Source organism: Falco punctatus (assembly GCF_963210335.1).
Source record: "Falco punctatus genome assembly, chromosome: 10".
Taxonomy (NCBI): Eukaryota; Metazoa; Chordata; class Aves; order Falconiformes; family Falconidae; genus Falco; species Falco punctatus.
Window position 1 is genome coordinate 24,233,325 of NC_137590.1, and position 23,838 is coordinate 24,257,162.

General features: G+C 47.8%; 1 protein-coding gene across 9 annotated transcripts in view; it reads right to left on the minus strand.

Annotated features, from left to right (window-relative positions):
* BDNF (brain derived neurotrophic factor) overlaps positions 1-23,838 on the minus strand; it is a 104,037-nt gene that overhangs the window by 12,448 nt on the left and 67,751 nt on the right. The window contains exon 1 of one of the 9 annotated variants that reach the window (XM_080405301.1): positions 17,624-17,906. The exons of 7 other annotated variants lie outside the window; for them this stretch is intronic. The gene's annotated coding sequence lies outside the window, so the exon portion shown is untranslated. Of the gene's footprint in view, positions 1-17,102; positions 17,208-17,623; positions 17,907-23,838 lie in introns of those variants that run through there. One more of the 9 variants, XM_080405302.1, reaches the window with a different exon arrangement.

Genomic DNA, 23,838 nt, shown 5'->3' on the forward strand with positions numbered 1-23,838 from the left:
ATGCGGGTTCCTTACTCATTGACTGATTACACCTATTTCCCGTAACAGCGAAGGCAGAACTGCTATTTAGCAATGCAACATTTCAACAATAAAAGGCAGCTTCGCAAGTTTCAAGTGCAAATGCAAACATTTGGTTTTTAAGATCTCCCTATGCCAAAAATACCTCATCGTTCTACCCACAAAAACCTGAACAGCACCAGGATAAATTGCATTTGTATTTTGAAAGCAACCTTCCAAACATAGGAAGGGCCCATACAACTCTAGGGTCTCAGCAGGTCAATTCCTCATCTAAAAGTAGAAGGTACGTATGCATAAATATAGAACAAGGAAACTGCTCAGGACAGTATAATAAATTTGAGCTGGACAGATTGCTTGCATCATGTGAATGCCGTGGAAGGGACCTGCTGGAATACAGAGCTGCTAAGAGCTGTACTGAGATGACATACCAGAACCCCTGTACCATGCTTGCCCAGAGCCCCACACCGCCCGCTCTCAAGCCAAAGCATCTATTTAACCCCAGTTAAAGCCCAGAGCCCAGCACAAGCACCAGCAGCACAGCCAGCCCCACTGCTGTACCAAAACTCAGCAGTTTGCCCATTTCCCTCACGTTCTGCTCCAAGTTCTGGCGCACGTTATGGGCCACGCTTGGAGGCTCCTGTGTGCGCTGGGCTCCATCCCTTGCGAGCGTGGAGGGGTAGCACCAGGAAGGAGTGCTGGTAAGAAAACTCCTCACCAGATCGGGAGCAGCACAAGTCACTCCATCAGCCCTCCCAACAGCTTGAACTTTCCCAAGCACTTTGCTAAGTCTCCATTGATTATACATACATTCCTCAGGCTAGTAAACTGGTTCCTCCTCAAGCGCAGAGTATGCGCTTTAGGTACTACTACAAGAGCCCCCCAAATCCCACAGTGACAGAGAGCTATACTTTCTGTCTGATCCCAAGTGCTACTACAACATCCATCACATCCAGTTGTTATTTTTCCTCCTTCCGATCCCCGCTCTCACCAGTTCTGCTTGCTAGAAAGCAATGGCATTGTTCACATTTTTGAAGCAGCAGCTAATACTTGTTTCAGAGCTTTTGAAGTTCATTCGGAAGTACCTCATACTTGGCAGCGCTCACAGGAGTAAATGCTATTTCTGTTTGCCAACAGGGTGCTATGTAAAAAGCCTTACTTCATCTCCTGCAAATATGCTGTGGGAAACTAGTACTCTTAAGACTTGAACATGGAAACACAATCTATCATAAAACATACCAAAAAAATGAAATATGTACTGGAAAGGCAGTGCCCAAATGGCAGGTCTCAAAGTTTACCTAATGGAGCATGGGGGTGGGAAGTGTCTGGGTTTGTGTCCATGCCCCCCTCATCCCCAGCCCCCCACTAAACAAGATTTTGGCCAAGAAACCTCTCTACCCCAGCACAACTCTTCCTTCATGCCTCCATCTCTCTTCCTGTTTAAAAGTGTTATTGTGGCATAGATTTGTTAAGATTAAACAAACCTGACATCTGTGACTCACAGGAACATGGTGTTTGCTCTAACCATGCAGAACATTAATATTTTGCAGATTTTTTTCATCCTATGATTTTTAAAACATTCTACGGGGAGTAATATCAGATTTCGTTCTCAAAGGGGAGGAAGAGAGACACGAGAGAGATGACTGACAACACAAGGCAGGAGGTTATCAGTCTTCCTTTATCAAACACAGCGAGACAAGGCAAGAGGGAGAAGGGGCAGTTGGGCTAGAATACAAATGCAGAGCCAGTGGAACAGGCAACAAAAATAATAGTATTCATACACTCCCTCTTCTGAGAGTTGTTTTATATAAAACATAAAAGGAAAAAACCCCAAACCCAGCACCCACATCACACTTTGTGACCACCAGAGCAGTGAACAGAACACAGATCTGGCTCCTCCTCAAGTTCCTGTTATTTTTATTAGAGTAGTGCCCAGAAGTCCCAGCCAATATCTTTACTCTGGAGAACCGAGTCTGTCTGAGCACGCAGTGCCCCAAAGGGCCTTCCAGCGCAAAGGAGAGAGGACATGACACAAAGAGGCACTAAGACAGGCACAAAACAGAGAAGCTCGCACCCATCACCTAAGTACACCAGCTGGAGGCTGAACATTTGCTTTTCAAGTTAGGCAGGTGAACAAAGGACAGAAGGATTACTGGACCAAGCCACATCCTTCGCTGTTCTCGTTGGGCTGTTTACCTCTCACAGTAGCAAGGCACTTGGAGGGATGTGAAACGAATAAACAGCGGCTGTGCAGCTTCATTTGCAGGGACATTTTTCTTGCAAGGAAGACGACAGAAGACAGAGGTGCAGACAAACCTCGCCAACTGACTTCAATAAACCCTCAGCACCCTCCGCCAATGGCTGGTTGGTCACCAGACCTAAGAGTCCTTCATATCTCACGTTAAGGTAATCCATCCTTAATCAATTTTGCCTTCCATTTAGCAAGGAAACTGCTGTCGAGCTTGATCAATTTATATCCCATCCGATGACATACAACTGCCGCTGTTATCTGGGGTAGCAAGAAACAGTGTACAACTATGCTCTGAACACAAAAGACTTCAAGACAGCCATTATCCACACAACATACTGATAACACACAAGAAAGTGTGTCCCCTGAAAGCCACCCCCCTTCCTCCCATTTATAAGAGTAGAAGAGTACATCAAAGTAAGCTTCAGCAGTGCAGACACATGGAATATTGCTAGCAAGCAAACACAGATCAGACATCTACTTCTTTGTAAATGAGTCCCAGACTAAGCCAAACTGTGCGAACAGGGTGCGAAAAGATCCTTCTAGTTTGACAGTGATTTGAGCAATATAGACAGTCCTTGTCTTTGGCAGCAAAACTATACCAAGTGATTTAATACAAAGGAGTGATATTTTAATACCTAGGAAAACTCTTCATTTTAGAGGCCACAGCAATTTGTAGTAGCTGCTGCCCCAAATCTACTTGTTTAACAGGCTATAGCAGAGTAAGATTTACACCTCCCTTCGCAGGTAGAAGCTGCTGTTTAACTGACTCATGAATGCACAGTTCATCTCTTACTTAGTGAGGCAGGACTAATGTCCCAACATAGTACCAAAAAGGTCATTTGAAACACTTTGGATGGCTGCTTCCAGTCCTTGCCCTCTGCTCCCCAGCTATCAAACATTTGTTACATTGCAACCATTAAAGGTACTGCCGGTCCTGGTATACCAAGTGCCTTGTAAATCCCAAAGAGATTACATACAGCCTTCCAATTACGGGGCACTCACTGCGTCACCCCACGTGGAAGCAGAACTGGGGTGGGAACATGGGCAAACGCTGTATTTTCCTGTTTTCCCGGCATGCCACTACTGAACAAGCTATTCCCCCTTTCCATGCCAGGCACATCCACCGCTACGAGGCCTTGCACAGAGATGCCCCATCATTTCTGCGTACACCCATGCCTGATGCTGTCCTGGTAGACTGAGCAACTATCTCCCACAGGGGCTCACCAGCGCTGAGCATTTCTACAGTGGGGCAACCTGGGTGATACTGCATGTTCCCAGGACATCAATACAGCTGAATGCCAGACAAACCAGAGTAGCCGTAGTCACTTTCAGTCAGACATAAAGCTAGGAAAACACTAAATAGAATCACTGATGATACAGTCGCAATCTGTAATCTTATCGTGCATTCATCGCCTCCCTCCACAGCTGTAAGAGGTTCAGGTCTCTACTGCCCACCTTCTAGGAACAACATCTGAAAAGGCTGCAGCTCTTCTGCATTCCTCCCGTTCGGCTACGTCACTGGACATAAAAGATCAAAGACTTCTCCAGGAGAGACAATCTTGGTTCAGTTGCTGTTCCACAGATTGCTGTATACACCCGCTAATTTGTCTAAGACAGATATATGCTAGCCTCCTCATACGAGACCCAGCCTTCAGCTGCTCCCTCAGGTCACACAAGACGTCTCTGTCAGAAATCACACCAGAGACCAGCTTCCTGAACGCCATCCATTCTCATGGCTGCAAGAGCATCCCTCCTTCTCTCATGCAGCATAGCAAAGCTGAAGCAATGAAAAGAGGTCACCCACCATGGACCAGATCTCAGGAAGACGTGACCTAGTTTGTACTTCAATAAAGTCCACACAGCTACAGCTAGAATAAGGGCACATAATTGTGGCACTCATCTCCACTAATGGGAAGGAGGCTCATTAAATGAAGGTCATGTCAATTATCTACAGCTAGTTTACATATGCAGTCAATTACCTAGCTGTACTATTTATTTCAGTATTTGTATTTAATGAGGATTCACCGGTTAATTGTTTTATTCCGTTGTTTTTTGTTATTTTAAGCAGAAATCTGGCAGCTTAACAGGTTGTATTTCCAGCAGAGAGACCCGAAGAACAGCTGTGAGCACGTACTTGCTGTTCTGCATCCTGATATGTGCCATGAAATAACTTTCAGTAGTGAATAGATTCATAATGCTTTTAATCTCCAGAAAGGAGTGTGTGGTGGAAGATAAAATTAGCAGCAAGGCGACATTCATTTTCTGCCTTGCCATTTTCTAAGACCTTTATACAAAAGTTCAATTTACTAAATACAACTGAATGGCACAGGCATGAGTTCCTGCTCTACGCATCATTACCAGAGTCCGTGAACAGATACCAAAACGGGATGCATGTCAGCACATGATCTGCAAAGACTAAGTGTACTGAGAACAACTAGTATTAACCTTTAACACATGCATAACTGGATGTCTGACACACTCTGGTTATCCTTGCGGCTATTTAGGCAGCAAACTATATAATTACTATATAATTACTTTTTATTACTGAAAATAAAGCACCTTCCCCCCAGTTCATACACATGCACACCCACATCCAATTTGTATGCTTGTAAGTTGGTGCTTCACATCAGGAAGAAGAAACCCATTTTATTTTTATTCTCATGTTGGTTTTCCCGAAGGTGGTAAGGTCTACTTAGCCACAACGCCAGAGATGGCAGAGACTAAGAACCATTCTGAAAACTAAGATAAACAGCAAGCAATTTTACAAGTAGTTTGTGAACGACAACTTTTAACAGGAGAAGTTTGCTTTCATCTTATGTTGCTAAATATTGCCCATGGTAGAGCTTCTGAGAGCAAAGAAACTCCAGCAATGCCGACACTGGCGAGGGAGAAGTATGCATCTGTTTAAAGCACTACTGGGGGGTTCTGGGGTTCTGAGGTTTTATCAAGGGGGGGTCTGGGGTTCTGAGGTTTTATCGGACTCTTCCCCCAAATTTTGTGATACACAAATCACAGCTGGGCCTGTCAACCAGAGGTGGGAAAGAACCCAGAGAAAATAATGGCAAAATAATAATGCCATGACATTACACCCCTGATCTTTCACAGAGTTGTGTATCAGAGTTTCCTACAAGCTTCCGTCATACCTCTGGACTCTGACAGCCATGCAAAGGGCACACTTGCTTCAAAGCTCCAAGGGAGAGAGTGAACTCAGCTGCTCTAACGGGTGCAGACCAGACAGTCTCCTCATTACAAGCATGCTTATACTTAAATTGGCCAAGTGCAGGACTACAAGGAGTTCCCAGCAGGATTTCTGTTGGATGGATCTCAGACCCATTCTGCCCATACCAGGAAACAGGCAGGGTGAGTTTTGGCAGTAGGCGCCAGTGAAGGAATAGGAGGCCAGACTCACAGATGCTATCGGAGTTTTCAGGGAGACAACGGCCACGGAAGAGAACAGATGTGCACTATTTTTATCCTTCGACAATGGGAACCGATTGTTGAGCCGGTGCCACACACGCTGCCCTTCCAGCTGTTTGTGCAGCATCCCGCACACGGGGCCACTCACACCACACCGGGTTTGCAAACCAACCCGGCTCTGAAAGGGGATCTGCATGCATGCCGCTCTACCTATCAAACACAACATGCTCTACCACAACATTTGTTGCCTAAATTTCCCATTGGAATACCAAGGTATGCAGTGAAAGCCCTCCCCCAATAAAAGCACTACTAGGAGGTTTATTTTTTGCTCATGGGGAGTATCACGGGTAGGGTAACACGCCACACTCCCACTGCCATGCCAGAAATTCTATACAGCAGAAACATGACATCCAAGCCTAAAACCTAAGCATTAGCAAATCCCAATTTCAAAACTGACTCCAGGCTTAGAGAGCTGCATTAATCTTTTCCGAGTATACATCAAGATACACTTATGCCATTACCGTGGTCATTCAGAAGTAACATTATGCAATCTCTGAGAAAGGAAGGTTCACCTATAGAATAGGCTACGTAATACCCACCACAACACCACAAAAACAACCACAAAACCATTCCATAAAATAATTACTTTGTGCCAATATACTCTCTGGTTCCTCCATGGGAGAAGATAATTACAGTTCTCCGAAATCATTTGCTCCGATAGCCACTAGAGCTTTATGTAACGCTGATTCAACCCGTGCATGGAAGAACGTTAGGGCAGGACCTCAGACCTTTGAGCAGCATCTGCGGTTTGTGCTCCATTTCACTCCGGCTCTTTGGTATGAAATGCTGTGCTGAATCGTCACAGGACCGAGCTACTCTGCCAAGTACACACACGAAGCTCCCGCTGAAGGCAAGGATAATTGGCACCCAAGAGGAGGAACAGAATGGAGCACGTTGCATGCAAACTAGCGTGAGTTGGATCCTTTGTACTGTGACATGTGTCCAGCAGCCCTGGAACAACCCAGAAGCTGCTGTATCAGTTGAGCTTGGATCTTACAAGTGCCTATAAACTATTGAACAGCATGTAAAACATCCCACGCACCCATCGCTTCTGCTGCAAGTGGCAAGCTTCCTAGGACCTATAGAACATTATGCACTCAACAGGAACCTAAGTGAAGCTTAGCCAAGGCGAATCAATGGTTAAAAAGCACAAGCATCAGATGGAGCAGTTACAATGGTTTGGGCAGGCAGCGCTTTCCCTAGGGTAAGGGAGGAGAGGAAGGGCTATATCTCTTTGTTGCAAGACGCTTACCTTGGCTGAGACCCTGACTGTGTGTGGCATTGCTGTAAGAATGCCTTCCTTTTAGCCATAGCCAGCCCTTGAAATGAAGCAGATCAGTGTGTTGTGATGTGCGTGAACCATAAACTGGAAATGCCTGTTGTCAGAGCCCTGACAGGTATTAACAATATGCCTGCATTTGCCAGTGGTGTTATCAGTCATCTTTTGGCTGCCTGCCCTCGCGTGCAGGTTTCTCTCAACACATGCTCAGTCCAGTTGTTAGCCCGGCATCTCCATGGAAATACTTTCCGTAGACAGGGCAAGGGATGAGAGCTTACACCGAGGTACCAGAGCAGCTTCTGGGCGCATTCAAGTCCAAAGTTACATGGGAACCACCAGACCAGGAGCAGAAATCTAAGTTTGCAAAGCCACCTCAATCTACAGTAATGGAAAAATGAGGAATTTGTATTGAACACTGATATACTCATTAGGAATCTAACCCATCTCAGTGGGCAGCCAGCACTGCATGGGTCCTGCTGCAACAATGGCTTTATCTTTGGAGATAACTCCGTTGGGATATTATGTTAACACAACTGCATTGAAAACACCTTGGTAAGAAGTGCACTTTCACCACTGTTACTTTACTATGACAATGCAGCACACCACAGGTTTCAAAGCATTATAGCTTCCAGCTTTTTTTCCCCCACCTTTTAAGTGGTTTCCTGTTGAAACAAGACTTTTGAAATTGCTATGCCTGGTTCTCTATCCCTAATCTAGCTTTATAATTTGGGGGCCAACTTCAACCGGGTTCAACAGAGGGATACAAGTTTCACAGACAACACTATTTCCACCATCACGTGTTGTAACTGGCACACAAGTAGCTAAGACCCACCCAAAGCAGCTCCCTCCAGCTCCATCCTTAGCGAGGCAAACTCCAATGCGTAGGCTTACCCATGTGCAGATTTACAACACTGTGTACTGTTGCTTCCCTTTCACAAGCTCCACCAAGGAAAAGGGGTTGGAATTACTAGAAGGGGTGAGCAGGTACCTCTGGCAAAGACGCAAGTGTCTGAAAACAAGCTTCATTAATTGCACTGCTCAAGGTAAAAAACATTTAATGGATCATAAAGAAAGAGAAAAACCCGCACCTTTGCACGAAAAAAAAATAAATTATCAGGTTCCTGCCTTCTCCCAGTTGCGTAGTGGCGCAATTGCTCTCACAGAAGAGCATTACACTGCAGTTCCTGCAAATTACACAGACATGGGGTCCTCCCCCTCCTCAATTAAACATGAAGTTTACCTGGTTCATGACTCTCCGTACTTGCCACCAGATGTAACTATACATTATGGCATCACGGGAAATTATTTCCACAAAAAATGTTGAGGTTCATTGAAACAATATGTTCCTGCAGACCTAATTCTGGTGGAGACAGTCACTGCCTGGTGTAAATCCATAGTGCTCCGTTCATAGATTTATACCAGCTGTAAAGGTGGCCCAGTATTTATGCTGTCATAAAATCAGACGGGGCCAACACCTAAACTATAGCTAATAGCCACATCCCAACAAAATGTGACAGGTTTCAGCAAAACAGCTTCTTCGCGCTCTGGATTCCTGAGGGATACATGCATATTTGGTAATAATTACACTTTAAAGAGGAAGGAAAAAAAAAGCTTTCTAGGTGTGCAGGCTAGCTTCTCCCTTCCCCCACTGATATAAGCACATAAATAGCCCAGACATGCCTATAAAGAGAAGTATGCACAATGCAGCCCAACACCACCTCACTCCTCGCTGGCGCTTGGGTGTCCTGTTTCCCGTGCACGCCAACCCGCCGGAGAAGCGGCTTCACTGCCAGCGTCCCGGTCTTGCCATCAGAGCCCTTAAGCTCCAAAGGGTAGGTTTGTATATGGGATTTCAATCATTAAATAAACACTTCTCCAGGAAAACTTTAATACCTGTGGCTTCACGTAAGCCCTGCGGGGAAGGAGAGCTTCTCTTCAAATAGCTGGGGTGGGGGGAGGAAAGAGAAAGTTAAAAGGAGAAACGTTAAATTACCCAATTAGTCTGTTGAAAACGGCTGAGTGTTCTCCCTCTCCCAAACCTCTGCACAACACAATCGAGTATCTGGAAGTCACCATCCTATTCAAAATCAAAAGCAGAGCTGTTTGATCAGAGATAATTAGTAGTTCTAGCCAGGAAAACCACACTTAGAAGTTGCAAGAGCGGAGAGACCCAGCGCTTATGGTGCTGCAACTCTCCACTTGTACGACATTTCTCGGAGAGAAGACGCTATCAAAGCTTCCAACGTGCTTTGCAAACACTGAATCTCAGCATAACTTCGGTGTCGAGGAAAAACACCAGAAATCCTATTTTCCTTCTGGGGAGGCGGAGGCCCTTAAAGGTGTTTATAGAACCTACCCCAGACTGCGCAGCAAGACCAGAGGAGACGAGGGAAGCCCTTGCTCCCCACCCCTCACTCCAGCCATGGCGCAAAGCTGCCTTAACCACAGGCATCATTCCCGTATTTTGCAAATCCCTCCACGGTAACTTAGATGTCTAACCTAGGAAGAGGCAGGGCAGCTGATTAAAACCTGAGGGGTATTATTTTGAATACATATGCTAGCTCACTTCCATCTGTGTTGTTAATTAGTTCCTGACTGTAGGTTAAATGTAGGGCATGTTGTCATGAGCCTAAGGTGGGGTGGCAGGACCTCCTGCTATTGCCATATGGCTTTTTGTTTCTTCCTTCGTTCTTCAGCGTTTAGCCTCATGCTTCTCATTTGTGGGCTCAACCATTACATAACAAAGAACAAGAAAAACAAAACTAGTGGGAAAACAGAAGCATTCCTCACCATTAAAACCTCTATGAAGTTGGATTTGAAACGTAATACAATGTCACCCAGAGGCTGCTTTTACCTGCAGCAAATAGGCCTTGAAATTCAGGAGAGACTCATTCCCATGGAGAACTACTACTGCTCAAGCAGGTATTTACCAGCCCTATAAACACAAACCAGGCAGTTTGCAAGGGACCAAAGGTCAGCTTAATTCGTGCAAGACTGACAAGAGCAAGGCTATGCACGCTCATAATACGGATGCTCAGTGCTTACAGGGGTGAAGCCAGTATAGCAGCACCATCCCCATCAAAACAATAAAAGGAAAAAAAAAAGATGACTGGAACTTGGTCCTCTTTTTTCCAATGCATCTCCACAGAATTTGTTAAAATAGAAATGGCTCAGGACTGTCCTCGACAAAACCACGGGTCATGTTTTGAAGTATACCTGAACGTGACTAAGTACAAGATACACAAGATATCGGCAGTTCCCCTGCAGTCATTTTCTAGCGAGTACAGTTTGAATACCAACAGGTCTAGTGGTGCTCTGTGACTGAAGGTTTGCTCCAAAGTGTTCAATTTTGAGTAGACACAGAAGCTGTTTGGTGTGTTTTCTAGCTCTCATTGAATACCTGACCTTCTATTAGCTAAAGGCAGAGGAAATAATTTCTAGTATTTCCAAGCATAAGATTCTATCGTTTTCTTAACAGTTACAGCAATTGGAGGAAGGAAAAAACCATACAATCATATGTTGAACAAAACTGATAAAGTACAGGTGATATGACTTCACGCTTGAGGGCTATGGAATTCAAGAAGTTGTATCTAGCTTCAGACTTGGAGGCAGACTTCTTTGGAGGCTTAGACCTCAAAGTAGTTTCTTCATAAATCTTGTTTCTGCCTTTTCTTCTTAATAGAGGTATGTGGAATTGACTCACTCAGCCTTTTGCACCATCCTTGTTCATTGTTAACATTCCTACAACGTTTGCAGTTACAATGGCAGAAAAGTTTTGCAGAGGAGGCAGCAGAAATTAATCATTAATGCAAAACCGAAAGAGAAAAGGACTTAAAATGAGTCTTCCAAGGAAGGTAGCTTTGCTCTTTTGTTAAATCCAGGCGTCAATCGTTAGCTTTTAAGGGGAAAACTCATTTTCTGACATTGTTTTGCTAGTCATGACACAAATTCTGTATTTCTGCAAGAAGAGGTAAAGCAGCACCATTTCATTGGCAGCAACTTGCCAGCATTGTACCATTAAGTACCCTGCTGCTGTAATGAGATGTGAAACATCCTTCTTTGCCTCCATTAAATAAAAACAATCCCTCTTCACCAGCCTGCAGGACATAGGCTGCCAACAACAAAAGAATAAATCATGACATTGACATGAACTGTCATGTTTATATCTGGAAGAGCAAAACCAGAGAACTTCAGATGTGCTTATTTCTCATTTTGGTTCAGCCCATTATAAAGATAAAGGGCAGTCATGATGTTCAGCAGCAAATTCGTACTTCACCGCAGTTTCCTGGCATGGGTTCTGGTTAAGTCACCCTTGCCAGCTTGAACTTGTTAGTGGCTTTGCTTCCTCCTTGGACTCACACTGGCTTTCAGTACAAATTCTATCAAATAGTATTTCTCTCTTGGCATTTACGGCTCAGTCAAACTGGATTATCAAGTCAAAAGGAATGTAAATAGCAAGTGAAGATCCAAGTCTTAATGCAGGCAGCCAGCAGGCACAATTATCTAGAAATACTGCAAAACAAGTCCTGTCGCTCATCCCGACAGCGTCCATACGCTTCTGTGGTGCAGTGACAGCTATGACTGAGAGGAGGTTGGTTTACTTAATAATCCGGCCCTTGAATAAAGTTTAGTTTTCCTTTCTTTTCATCTCGGTATATCCATTACTGAACACTCACCAAGAGCGCCATGGCCAGTATAAAGAAGGGTAAACTAAACCATATGGCTACTAAAAGTTGCATCAAGCTTAGAAAGTAAATGGCATAACGGACTAAGGAATCCAGAGATCATAACCTTTAATTCCTTCATCTAGACAAAACTGCATTTCTCCAGGAGCTGCTGCATTTAAAGAAAGCAGTGTTTTGATCATGTTAGATCAGGCACAACATGTGCTAGAATTGGCACAAGATTAAGCTTCACTCTCTTTTATAAGGTATGTATCACAGGATTCTGGGGGGAGGGGAAAAAAAAAATAACCTAGTCCTGTTCTTACTGTTACAGCCTTAACTGCAGCAACATGCTCCAAGTCTTTTGCATGCCGAGTTAATAAAGAGAATCTAACAGCATTTTGCTCAAGACTTTGCCTAGTTCAATCTTTTCCTGGACTCCTCCTGCTGTGCTATGTGCGTGCAAAGGATGACAAGTCTACCTGCAGCCCAGTGCATGTACTGGAAAGACTGAGGTTGGATATGGAATCCAAGTGGGTCAAGGGCGCATTTTCAAACATTTTTTGGTACAACAACTCTCTCATACACCCTGATATGGTATAAACAGTATGCAGTTGCCTCCTGACTTGAATGGCAAATACACCGTTATCACAGCTCCTCAGTTTCCCCACGGGAGAACTCTGTTCCCTCAGAAGCTATACATTAAGTACTTAATCATGATATACTTTAACAGATTTCAAGTATCTTAAGAAGGTATCAAAACCATCACCTGGACAGATATGCAGTACCTGCAATCAACTACTGGTTTGCATTTTCAAGGCTCTGCGAGATGGAAGCGATCAGCTCCTGCTGAAGTTCAGTTCTGTGGGGTTTCTTACTCCGCTGGGCATTTGATAGCCATAAGCTAACAGTTATTATAAAAGCCCCTGAAACGTACTGTGTGTCTGTAAGAGTCAAACGGAAATGATTGCAGATAAGATTAGCAGTTCAGTGGGTAAAAAAGGCACATTGTTTCTTTTTATAAGTAGTTCCTCACAAATTAAATAGGGAACAGTGCTTACTCTTCTCTCCCAAATGCAGAGGAAGAACCCGCTATAGCCAAAGACTGATGTACAAAACAAAAATCAGAGGCTGTGAGCTCCAAAACAGGAAACTATGTCCTAAGAACCAAGGGGCAGATATAAAAAGCATATTCCATGTTGTTAGACTTGAAGTAGCAACAGATACCTCATGCCCAGTTTCACTTCGTTTAAGTTTTTAAATTGGGAAAATCCTGAATCTAGTGAAATCATGCTAAAGGCTGCTGAGTCGTTATCCTAAGGAAGTCAGATTTATTTTTTTTCCCCTGTTCCACCAAATATCTACTAAAGGACACCACCTACCAAGTAGGCTTCAATGATGAGATGGGGAACAAACACACACACGTGCCAACCCAACTCAAATCCTTAAGGGACTAGTTCTACACTGCATTTTTTTGGTGCAAGTTTTGGACACGCTATCGAGTCTCACCAACAGCTGTAACAAGGCAGTGTAAGTTTGACTTGCAAATACTTCTTTAGGTGTAGCCTAAAGTCCAGCCAGCAAATGCTTTACTGAAAGCAGTGCTTCTTGTTAACCTAATTATGCCACACAACGAAGACAAATACCACCTTGGTCACAGGGTTAAAAAAATTTAAAAAGCCCGCATGCATACACTAAATTTACTGGTGTAGAGTGAGAGTGATTTGGATTAGCAACCTCACTCGTTTTAATTGTGCAGCCACACTTTGCAAGAGCCAGCCAGAGCAGCGTGTTTGGTTCGTGCATCTCTAGGTGGCGGTAGCTGCTCAGATTTTGAGATACCAAGAGATGCTCATCTCAAATTTAGCAACCAGTATTCCTCCCATCCTAGAATTGCCTTTTCTAATTTGAAATGTGACCCCCTCCCCCATTTCTTCATAATTTATAGTAGTCTGAAGCTGAGTCACAAAAATTTCTGCGTTTTCCTAACCAAGTACACAAGAAAAGAAATGAACTGCCAAAGTATTGAGGTAATTTATAGCGTAAAGCATCGAGAGCTTCTTTCTAGTCGATCAAAGGACTCTGAGAAACAAACATAAGAACAATCATGCCTTCTGTTCTGTACAAATGCCACGGCCAGAAATAACTGTCCTAATTAACTGGTTTCAAAAAATGACTTCTCTGAAAAATACAACAGTCTTACCGAGGAGAGTATACAACTGCTACAGCCTTATGGCAGCTGTCACCAGGGCATGAAAATTCACTAAATGAAGTTTCCTTTTGCTTCCTCCGGTTGTCCATGGTACTCATCCATAGACAGCTGTATCCATTTGCAATGCCTAAATTATGCTGTAATGGGATGTTCTGCTACCACTAGTATCAGTGTTACTAAAGGATTACAATTACATCAAATCAGCATCATACCAGCCAGCTCCCTCTGCTCACAGTTTATGAAGGGTAGAAATTCTGCTTGAAATGTGGTTGGCTTTTTTTTGGTAAAACTGTTGCCTATTCTGTCAAGTCCACAGCATCTTCAGTATTTCAGACTTATGTCAGTTTTATGTGGATTATTACTATTGGGTGTAGCAGTTGAATTCCACCAGTCTACAGTTGCCTGACAATTAGGTCCTGAATGTTGATGAGGAGGAAAACACGAACCTGACCCTATGCTTTATGCCTGTGACTGTCCCGTTCTGCACACACAACTCCCACAAACAGTGCTCCTCACCGGGCTGCTCAGAGCCCAGAATTGTAAGCAACCCTGCCAACGTGAGGTTGTATCAGAGGACAGAGGCCACAGTATAACGGTTATCCTACTAACTCACACACACCCCTACCTCCAAAAGTAAAGCGTTTTATTCTTCTATTATTCTAGTGTTTCCAAATCAAGTAGCATAAGAATTCAAGTTGATAAAGTGTAAGTTTAAGGCGCCATGGCAGCGATGCATAGCAAAATCTGCTATTGTTTGTACTTCAAGAGCTCTGAGGAGTCCCTGTCATGTACCAGGAACGGAAGACAGGCGAGACTACCTCTGCCCCAAAGAACTTACAGTCAAGAATAAGAGTGAATAACGGGTATGGCTAAGGAAGACAGTAAGATGTGGGAGCTGACAGACAGTGCGCACAGCCCACCAGCCCCACACCAGCTCGTACATCAGGCAGTTCGCTCTGTACACACCTGTACGGCTTCCTCCTGCTGGATTGCTGGGAAAAAGGGAGTTGTTACACACAGCACCTTCCTAGCTGGAACTGAAGACAGGTTATTGAGTTACCACCTCGTTTCAGCCATACACTGAAATAGCTTAGCCTCAGTGCTTTGAAAAGCTTCCTTTTAAAGGGTGTTCACAGCTAAGCGTTACTAAGAATGCCAGTGTATGAACTGATCTAATAAATGATTGAGAGTTTCCTAATTAAGCAGCATTTTAGCTATTTAGGAGGAACCAAGTGCTCACAACACATGCTTGAAAACAGGTCAAGACAAGTTAGCAATTAACCTATTAAAAGCATATATCCTCTTCTAGTGGAGCTTCCACCAATTCACACAATGCTTAACGTGAGGTTTCTAGTGTAGGCACAGGGCACATTCTTCAAACAAGATTTCAGCCTTTTGTACAAAAAAAATACTTTTTGTTGCTGGTGGTGATTTTTGTTTGGTTGGGTTTTTTTTTTTTTTTAGTAGGAGTTCACTCAGCAGAGTGAGTTGTTTCTCATCTTCATGCAGGCTTACCCACAGAAGGGAGGAGAGGGTCTCCTACTTTCAAGTTTCTTGTGACCTCCTTTTATACCTGCACCCCGGCAGAGTACTCCTATCTGAGCTGAAGGTGCAGATCCTTGTGGTTTCCCCAGAGTAACAGTTGCAGAAAGTGCTACAAGTACTGCAAGGACTTCTCTCTGCAGCTTTCAGCTCAGCACTGCCACTATATGCAAAGCTTTTAAGCAAAAGCATGCAGATCCTTATTTTCCACTATATTCTTTCACATTTTAACGAGTCTTTAAAATCCTTTGCATCTGTGCACTACATTTCGTAGTATCTGAGCATATTGTAGTACTCCCCTAGCACTACACTACAACATAATGCCTTCACGTTTAAAAGCATACTGCCTGAAATAAAACTTTTTTTCAGTTTAGCTTTACCCCCTCCAAGATAAAAGCCCTTTCCTATTCTCCTCCAGTGATATCTGGCATATTCAGATAAAGCATTCTTGATGCTTCTGACCCGGTTTACCCCGATCCACAGCCATGTACTGCCAGGCAGGATCTACCCTGCAGCCCTGGGAAGCAGAGAGCACTGGCGGCGTGAACAGAAGGCAGGCTACTTAAAAATGGGGTTTCCCAGCTGAGGTTCAGTGAAGCTGAACATTAAGTGGTAGTACTACAGCAGAAAATTGTTGTGAGTTACAGAGCCCTGTAGAAAGGCTCCTGTCTCTTGTCGCATTAAGTACCTCGCCAAGACATCTGCCAGCTCCTTCACGTATTTTCGAGTCGAAATGGAGCTGCTGGTTCGCCCTGAGACCCAGGTGAGGGACGGCGCTCCCAGAGCGGCCAGAACGCTGCGGTTCGCCTTCTCCCTTCCCCTCGCCCCGGGTGTGTTGACTCAGCCAGCGCCCTGCTGCTCCGCTGGCGGGGGGCCACAGCGTCCCCCCGACAGCTGCTGCCTCCCCTCCTGCCAAACCACCGGGATTCGCGGCCGGACAGAGCCAACAGTGTCCCCCTCCACCTGTGTTCATCCATACCCGGACTACGGGCGGGCCACCCCCGGGGTCGGGCTGTCACCCCGGCGAAAGCCAAGCCATCGGGTGGCTCCGAGGCGCTCCCTGGCACGGGGAGCGGGACGAGGTGACACCTCCTCGCCCGGCTCTCCGCTCCTCTTTGAAGACCAGCGAGGAAATTCGTTTCATGTACTTCTCGCCCCATGAATTAAAAATGACAGAAATACTTGCTTAAGGAAAGCGTATCGCCAGGATAGATTCTTTGCATTCATTAGAACCGTGTTACTAGAAACATAAATAAGTAATGACTATCGATCCGGCAACAGTCATAACCTCAGAACAGCAAACTGCCATAAACTGAAGGGAAAAGTAGGTGTTTTTAACCGGAACGTAGAAACCCAGGCACCGACAGCACCGCTTAAGAAATGAAGCGGCAAGGCACGCGCGGGGCTCCGCGCTTCTGACCCCGCCGGGGAGGGGGCGCGGAGCCACCGGGGCGGTCGCGCAAGGCGGCGGCGCAGCGACCGCACCTTCGCCCGCCGCATTTACCGTCTAATGCCGGTTCCTGCCCGCCAGCCCCGCGCCAGGGCGGCGGCACCCCCCGCCCGCGCACCGACCGGGCCGCCGCCGCCCCCCCCCCCCCCGCCCCGCGGCGGCGAGGCCCCCGCCGCACCGCGCCGCCGGTGCGGCCGCCCCGCGTGCCTCACATTCCAGCGACGGCCGAGCTCCGGCAAGTGCAGCGCTCCCCGCCCTGCCGGCACCGCGCCCGGGGCGGCCCCGGCCCTCTCGCCGGCCCCACGGCCGGGCCCCGCCGCCCGCCCCGGCCCCCGGGCCGCCGCCGCCGCTGCTGAGGGAAGGGGCCGGGGCCGCCGCCCGGCCGCACGCCCGCCGCTAGGGGGCGGCGCCCGCCACCCAACGGCTGCCCGCCGCGCCCCGCGCAGGGCGCCGCCACGCGGGCGGAGCGCGCCCCACGCCCGGCCCCGCGCCGCCGCCGTCGGGGGAGCGCCGCCCGGGGAGCGCCGCCCCTGCCCCGCCGCCGCCCGGCGCCGCGCTGCCCCTCCGGCCGGCGGCGGAGCGCGCTGCTGCCGCCCCCGCCCCCCGCCCCCTCCGCCGGCCCCGCCGCGCCGACAGGTGCGGGAACAAAGGGGCGCGGGGCCGCCCCGGCCCTCCCCGCCCCGCTCCCCGCGTCGCCCCCGCCCTGCAAGTTTCCCGGCGGGGCGCCCCGTACCTCCTCGTCCACACAAAGCCTGTCCGGGTCCCCTCCGGGAAGTCACATCCTCTCCCGGGCGCCCAGTCCCACCGGCCGCCTCCCGCCGCCCCGGCAACACAGGCAGCGGCTCAAGTGTCTCATCAAAGCTTTATGAGGGGCGGGAGGGCAGCGGAGCCGGATCCCCCACCCCCGCCGCCCAACGGGAGCCTCCCGGCCCGGCCCCGCCGCCTCCCCGCCGAGCGGCTTCGACCCCCGCACGGGCGCCTCCGGCCAGCGGCTGCGGCGGCCGCAGGCACCGCGCCGCCCCGCGCTGCCCCGCTTAAAGCCTCCGCGCCGCCTCCCCGGCCCCGCCACCGCCCCCGCCCCGCCCGCCCGGCCCGGCCCCCGCTCCCCCGGCGCCCCCCGAGCGGCGGGCAGGGCGCGGAGGGGCCGGGCCCAGAGCGGGGCGGGGGGGTCGGGCCGCCGCGGGATATTGGTTTACTCCGCCGGGTATTAAGCAAGCCCGATGCATTTAAATATCGCTCCCGCGCTGACCTCTCCGTAGTTTGCCTATTAAGAATGCAATCAAGATAATAACGGGCATTGCTTATTAATGAGCGCCCCAGGTAACGTTACACCGGTGACTCGCCGGAGGCGCGCAGCGGGCGCGGGCGCTCAGCCCCCACGGACCGGGGGCGGCCCTGCCCGGCCGGGGAGCGGGGCCGGGTGCGGCAGCCGGAGCCCCCCGTGGCGGTAGCGCCCGCCGGCGGAGCGGGGGGGGCCCGCGGTGCCCGCGGTGTCCCGGGCCAAGCGCCCCCTCGGCGGCGCCCCTCCGTGCGCCCGTCCCCCCCCACCCCGGTCAAAAATCTGTCCCGCCGCTTCCCCCTTCCGCCTGCGCGGCACACGCGGTGAATTATTGATAGTGGAAATTGCATGGCAGAGGCAATAATGGCATCCCCTGATTGAGTGGCTCCATTTGATCTTGGTACAGGCAGGGAGATGGCATGCTCCCGGCCGGCCGCGGCCACGGCCCTGGCACAGCCACCCGCCTGGCTCCCAGCACCCGCCGTCGTGGCCTCGCCTCCGCCCTGCCCCGGTCCCTCACTGGTAAAACTGGTCCATGACGTCCCATCTATTCTGTGACTCCGTTAAAACCAGTATCTTGCTACGCCTTAAAGCCCAACTGCCACCTAATTGCAATTAACGCCAAAGGCTCCATCGCTCCAGCATACTCGTGGCCGTTTATTTATCCTCGGAGCAATATGTGCAACTCATTGCTGCCTTCAGATGGTCTGATTGCCTGTGTGCTTTTGCTATGAAACACCTGCATTTATTAGATCAGTAAAGCAATAAAATATCCCAGGCGTTTGAAATCTGAGCACACCTAAGGCCTTCCCCATAAAACGGCTTTTAATATATATTAAGGGAAACAATCCTGGTGGTTAATATCCTTTGCAGCTTTAAGAACGTCTTTAAAAATCATGTTCAAGTACCACATTACCGTCCTTCTTGTACTTGGGGGTTTGGTTTCATGTGTTTGAACTAAAAGTGTCACTGAGCTGTGAAAACAGTTCCACCTCTTTTGTCCCAGCTATTTCCAGACGGGATCCACTCCGTTCATGAGAAAGGAGACAGTTTCTCCAAGTCCTCCCTACCAGCCTGGGCTGAGGAATCACGCCCAGTTCTTGCTGGCTGACAGCAAGTCGCTAATAAAGGCAGCTCTATTCAAATTCTGCCATTAGGAATACATCAGCCACCTCTTTTCCCACTATCCGGGTATGACCTTCTCTCTCCAGTGATACAGCCAGGTGGATGTCTGAGTGCAATTTCCAATACGGGGATCGTGATCGGAACTTGCCGAGTTAACGTGTCCGTTTTATTTTCCCATTTTGGACTTTGCTCAGCTTTCCAGGTACAACCATGCAAGCAGGGTGCCTGGGTTCACCACGGCAGTGTGCTTCTAGCCAGCCTTTTTTACATGGTGATAAGACAGCACAGCTTTAATACGCTGTGTTTGTAAGATCACACCTGCAAATATTTGGATGATCTACCAGTCAAGCTTAACAGCAGCGGCGGAGGCTGCTTTAACCCGCTGTAACGTAATACCTTACACACACCTTATTCCTGGAGGAAGGACTCTTCTCCTGCTACACTAGACATGCAGATGAGCAGCGGCGAGTACCATGCTTTAAAAACACCGAAGCATCTGCTGGCTTGTTCTCGGAAGCGAAGGAGGAGGCACACATTCTGAAAAAGTCTTGCTTGCAATCAGAATGAGTTTTTTAATTTTGGAAAGGAAGCGTCTTATGGACCGCCTGACGAGTCCTCCCTCTGTGGTACGCGCTTTCAGCTCAGCTCTGCTGAGAACGTGGGAACCACCAATTCCAGGCAACCCTGCGCCGAAATTCCCATTTTGCTCTGCTACAAACATGCTGCCTTTTGCCCCGGCGCAGAGATTTTCCCAGGGAAGAGGTGTGGTCAGAGAGCTGCTCTATCTTGCCAGTATAATCAGCCCTTTGGGGATTATTACCAGCCAGTGCTTGATTACTGGGAAAATGAAAAAGTAGTGGAAATAATGATCTGTTTGGATTTTTAATGCACACACAAGCTGGGCACTGTATTTTTCATTCGGACCCTGATTTCAAGGAGAATTTTGTATGAACAAGCCCCAAAAGACTGGGCCCACAAAGTATTTATTACTTTGTGAAGCAACTGACAGCCATCACATGGAGACACTGCCCTGGTCAGAGCTCCGCTCCTTTGCCCGCAGGACGTACTCTGAGCTCAGAGGTATACATAAACCATCACCTTCAGAATACATGGGATCCGCAGGATGCAATGATCAGACATCCTGATCCTGTGGATTCCCAGGTGACCCTAGAAAGAGTTATCTCTTCTCGTGTCTGAAAAAGGGCATCTCCCACTGTCTCAGGCACGGCTGTGTTTTCCCCGTTTGGGTGGTACAGGCATTGGGACTGAGTGGCACTCAAAAGCAAAGCATCGCCGCGGGCTGCATGGGGCAGAAGCAGGCAGGCAGGCCCTGTTCTGGTGATTTTGGTTTGGCTAACTCAGCGTATCGAGGCTTTCAGCGTCATTGTCACGGCATGCCCGCCTTACAGCATTTACCGTGAAACCAAGTGTCTTTTTCCTATACTTAACTAGTTAAAGTTATTTTTTGCATACACAAATCACACCTCACCCTTTTCCATACACAGCAACAGGGGAGGAATGAAAAAGAGTTTGAGTCGTCAATCAACGTAACGTTGATTTATCCCTGCAGCAGTATCAGATTGCTTGCAGGGGGGTAAGACCATTGCTTTTTGCTGAATTCAATTTAAACTGTAGCATAGGCACTAATGATGCTGTAGATACTATAAAGAAGAAAGCAGAAGCATGCACATCTGGTTTCTGTCTCGGTGGAGGTTATGCATTATAGTGATTGATGCACGAGGTCCAAATTTACTGATAAACTAATTATATGATAAAGTAGTTTGTGGGGCTCTTAAATTCCCCCATTGCAATTGTAAGAGAAGCAATAAAAAAAAAGTCAATATTTGAAAAGAGTAACATTCTTAAAAGGTCCATAGTTAGTCAATACATAACTGGCGATTCATCTTCCCCCACCTCCACAAATGTGTCTTTACATTCCCCGTTTTATTCATGTAGTATCTCGACCTGGTGTTGAATGAGAAAAAGGTCAAGAAGCTACAGTTTGGACCGCCTCTCACTCGGTTGTCAGGAAATATAAACTAATCCTGATTACAGCAATGAGAATGCTGTTGAAGTACTCAGGTTTTGACACCGGAGTATTTTTTCTATTAATAATTTTAATTGGCTGAGGTCAGTTCTTATATCGCTACAACCATTTTTATGTTTAATTATGTTTATTCGTGTTTCCTAGTTACCTATCTCTGCTATTTTTTCACATGAAAGGGCTGGAAAGTTCATGGAAATAAACTTTTCCAACTCAAGTAACGCTAAAAATTGCAATGGATTATAAACACAATTGGAGGTTGCAGGCCCGTTGCATTTGCAAGCAGATGACTGGGCTGTGACGCCACTCTCCGATGATTCAGCCATCGCAGCGCACACAGCGGAGCCACTCATGGTCTGCACAAACACCAGCAGGGCTACAAAACCCTCAGCATCTTCAAGGACCGAACCCAGATTTTGCTCAGCTGTCTTAAAATCTTTGTAATCATCCAGGATGTGACTGAGCGGGGTGACCCGCGTGTTAATGCCCCGGGGTGGGTGGCACCTGGATCTCACAGCCTCCAGGTTTACCTTGTGTCAAGCCCGCAATGAGTTGGGGTGGTTGTGGTCTACAAGGAGCTTGCTGGGTGGCCAGAGTGAACCCGGGCCTTAAATAGCACAGGGTACTTGCTCCTAATATCAACCATAATTTCACCTTCAGTGAACAGAATCTGCTGAGAGGCCTTTCAGCCTCTGCGAAACAGCAAAGATGGGAATACAAACCCAAAGATCTTTCATTAGATGTAGTCTGCAGGCTGCATGTGTACAGGATAAAGCAGTGGAACCTACCCTTTCAATCACAGCCACCAAAACCACAGCATTTTTGCTGAAGAAAATACTGCCTAATAGCTCAGAATCGTCACCCTGCAGCTACAGCAAAAGTGAATTTAAAACTCCAACAATTAAAATAATTGGTCTCTTCTCATGTCTAGAGGTATGCCAGCTTTCCATCACATGGGGGGATCTGTACCCTGGATCTTGTCCCATGCCTTCTAGTCAGGGATTTCAGCACAATTTATGTGCATGAAACTGCTTCTTTAACAGAGCTCTGTGGTAGGTGCAGTTTAGTCTTTTGCAAATGAGGAAATGCATGTGTCTATTATGTATAAATTTATTAAGCTGCTCATGAACATACTTGTTCAGCAAGCACGCCCCTTCTGTGTTTGTTCCTTGCCACCGCTCATGTAGTTGCCTCGACCAGCATCATCTGTCACAGAAGTGGAACATGAGTCATACGTGACGATTACCACATGCACCCAGTGATGCACGCACACTCCTCTCCAGCCAAATCTCCAGGCTTCCCTGTCCGGGTTCTGCATGTACCCCATGTGCTGCTGAGACAGTGGGACTCCTAAACCCCACATGGAATCCCTCATCCTCCCGCAGAAGGGCTGGGAGTAGCTGGGAGGATGATCCACCCTTCGTCCCATGGAACCGTGCTGGGCTGGGGTGGAGGGTGGCTATTGGGGACAGCGGCACGACCAAAAAGGTGAGGACCAAAACAAAGAAAGGAGAGAGCGAATCCAACCCAGCAGCAAAACCAAATGGGTTTGTCATTCCCTGATGCTTCAACACTCACTAAACCTGGGAATTTGTCTCCTGAGGCTCTCTGCCTTACTGCTGTCGCTTTGGAGGCATTAAACACCCGGCAGCTGAGCAGAGAGCAAAGTATCTGGGCTGTGCCCGAGAGTATCCAGTGTACCGGGTGTCTGGCAAATGGTGCCTGAGCCCTTCCCCGCTCGCCCCGACCTCCCCGCCGACAGCCCGGCCATGGCTCTGTCCCAGCGGACAGAGAAGAGGGCATGAAACAACAGCAATGACAAAAAAGCAGGCTCCGAGTGAGCCGCAGACAGGGAAGGGGAGAAGAAAATCCCCTCTACCCCAAAGAGGTTGTGTGTGATTCCTCGGGATGGGGGAAACCCGAGCCAGGTGTGGAAAGACAGATGGCTAGAGATGCACTCCTGTGACGAATCCGGCCATTGGAGCTCTATGATTAAAGAAGATCAGAAAACTGCTGGTGCACTTGTGGGTGAAAGGTGTTGGGATTGACTCATCTCTCCTTTCCTCTAAGTATTCAGTGGGTTTCAATTAGATGCAATACAGTGGATTATTTTTAATATTTAAAGGGATCAGATTCCAGGGGCTCAATAAACTTAGCCAGGCATCTTGTCAGAGTAGCTACATGCCCTATCAAACCCTCCTCAGTGCATGAATGTGAAGAGCTTATTTCGGGTATGTCCTAAAAATAAGCAAGCCCCAAACCCCCTGGCCTGCAAATGCTCTTTTGTACTTCGTTTCTATTTAAGCAACTAAAATCTCCTCTGACATCAAGCTCAAGCACTCCATTCGCCAGGTGCGGCCGCTCAGCGATATTGCTTGGAGGGTGACGGGCGATAAGAGATCTAAAGCAAACAGGGAGGGGAGATGGAGGATGGTGCTTGGCGCTGGGCACTGGTATCTGTGCCGGGGTGCCCACCGCCCGTGGGGCCCCGCTCCCGGAG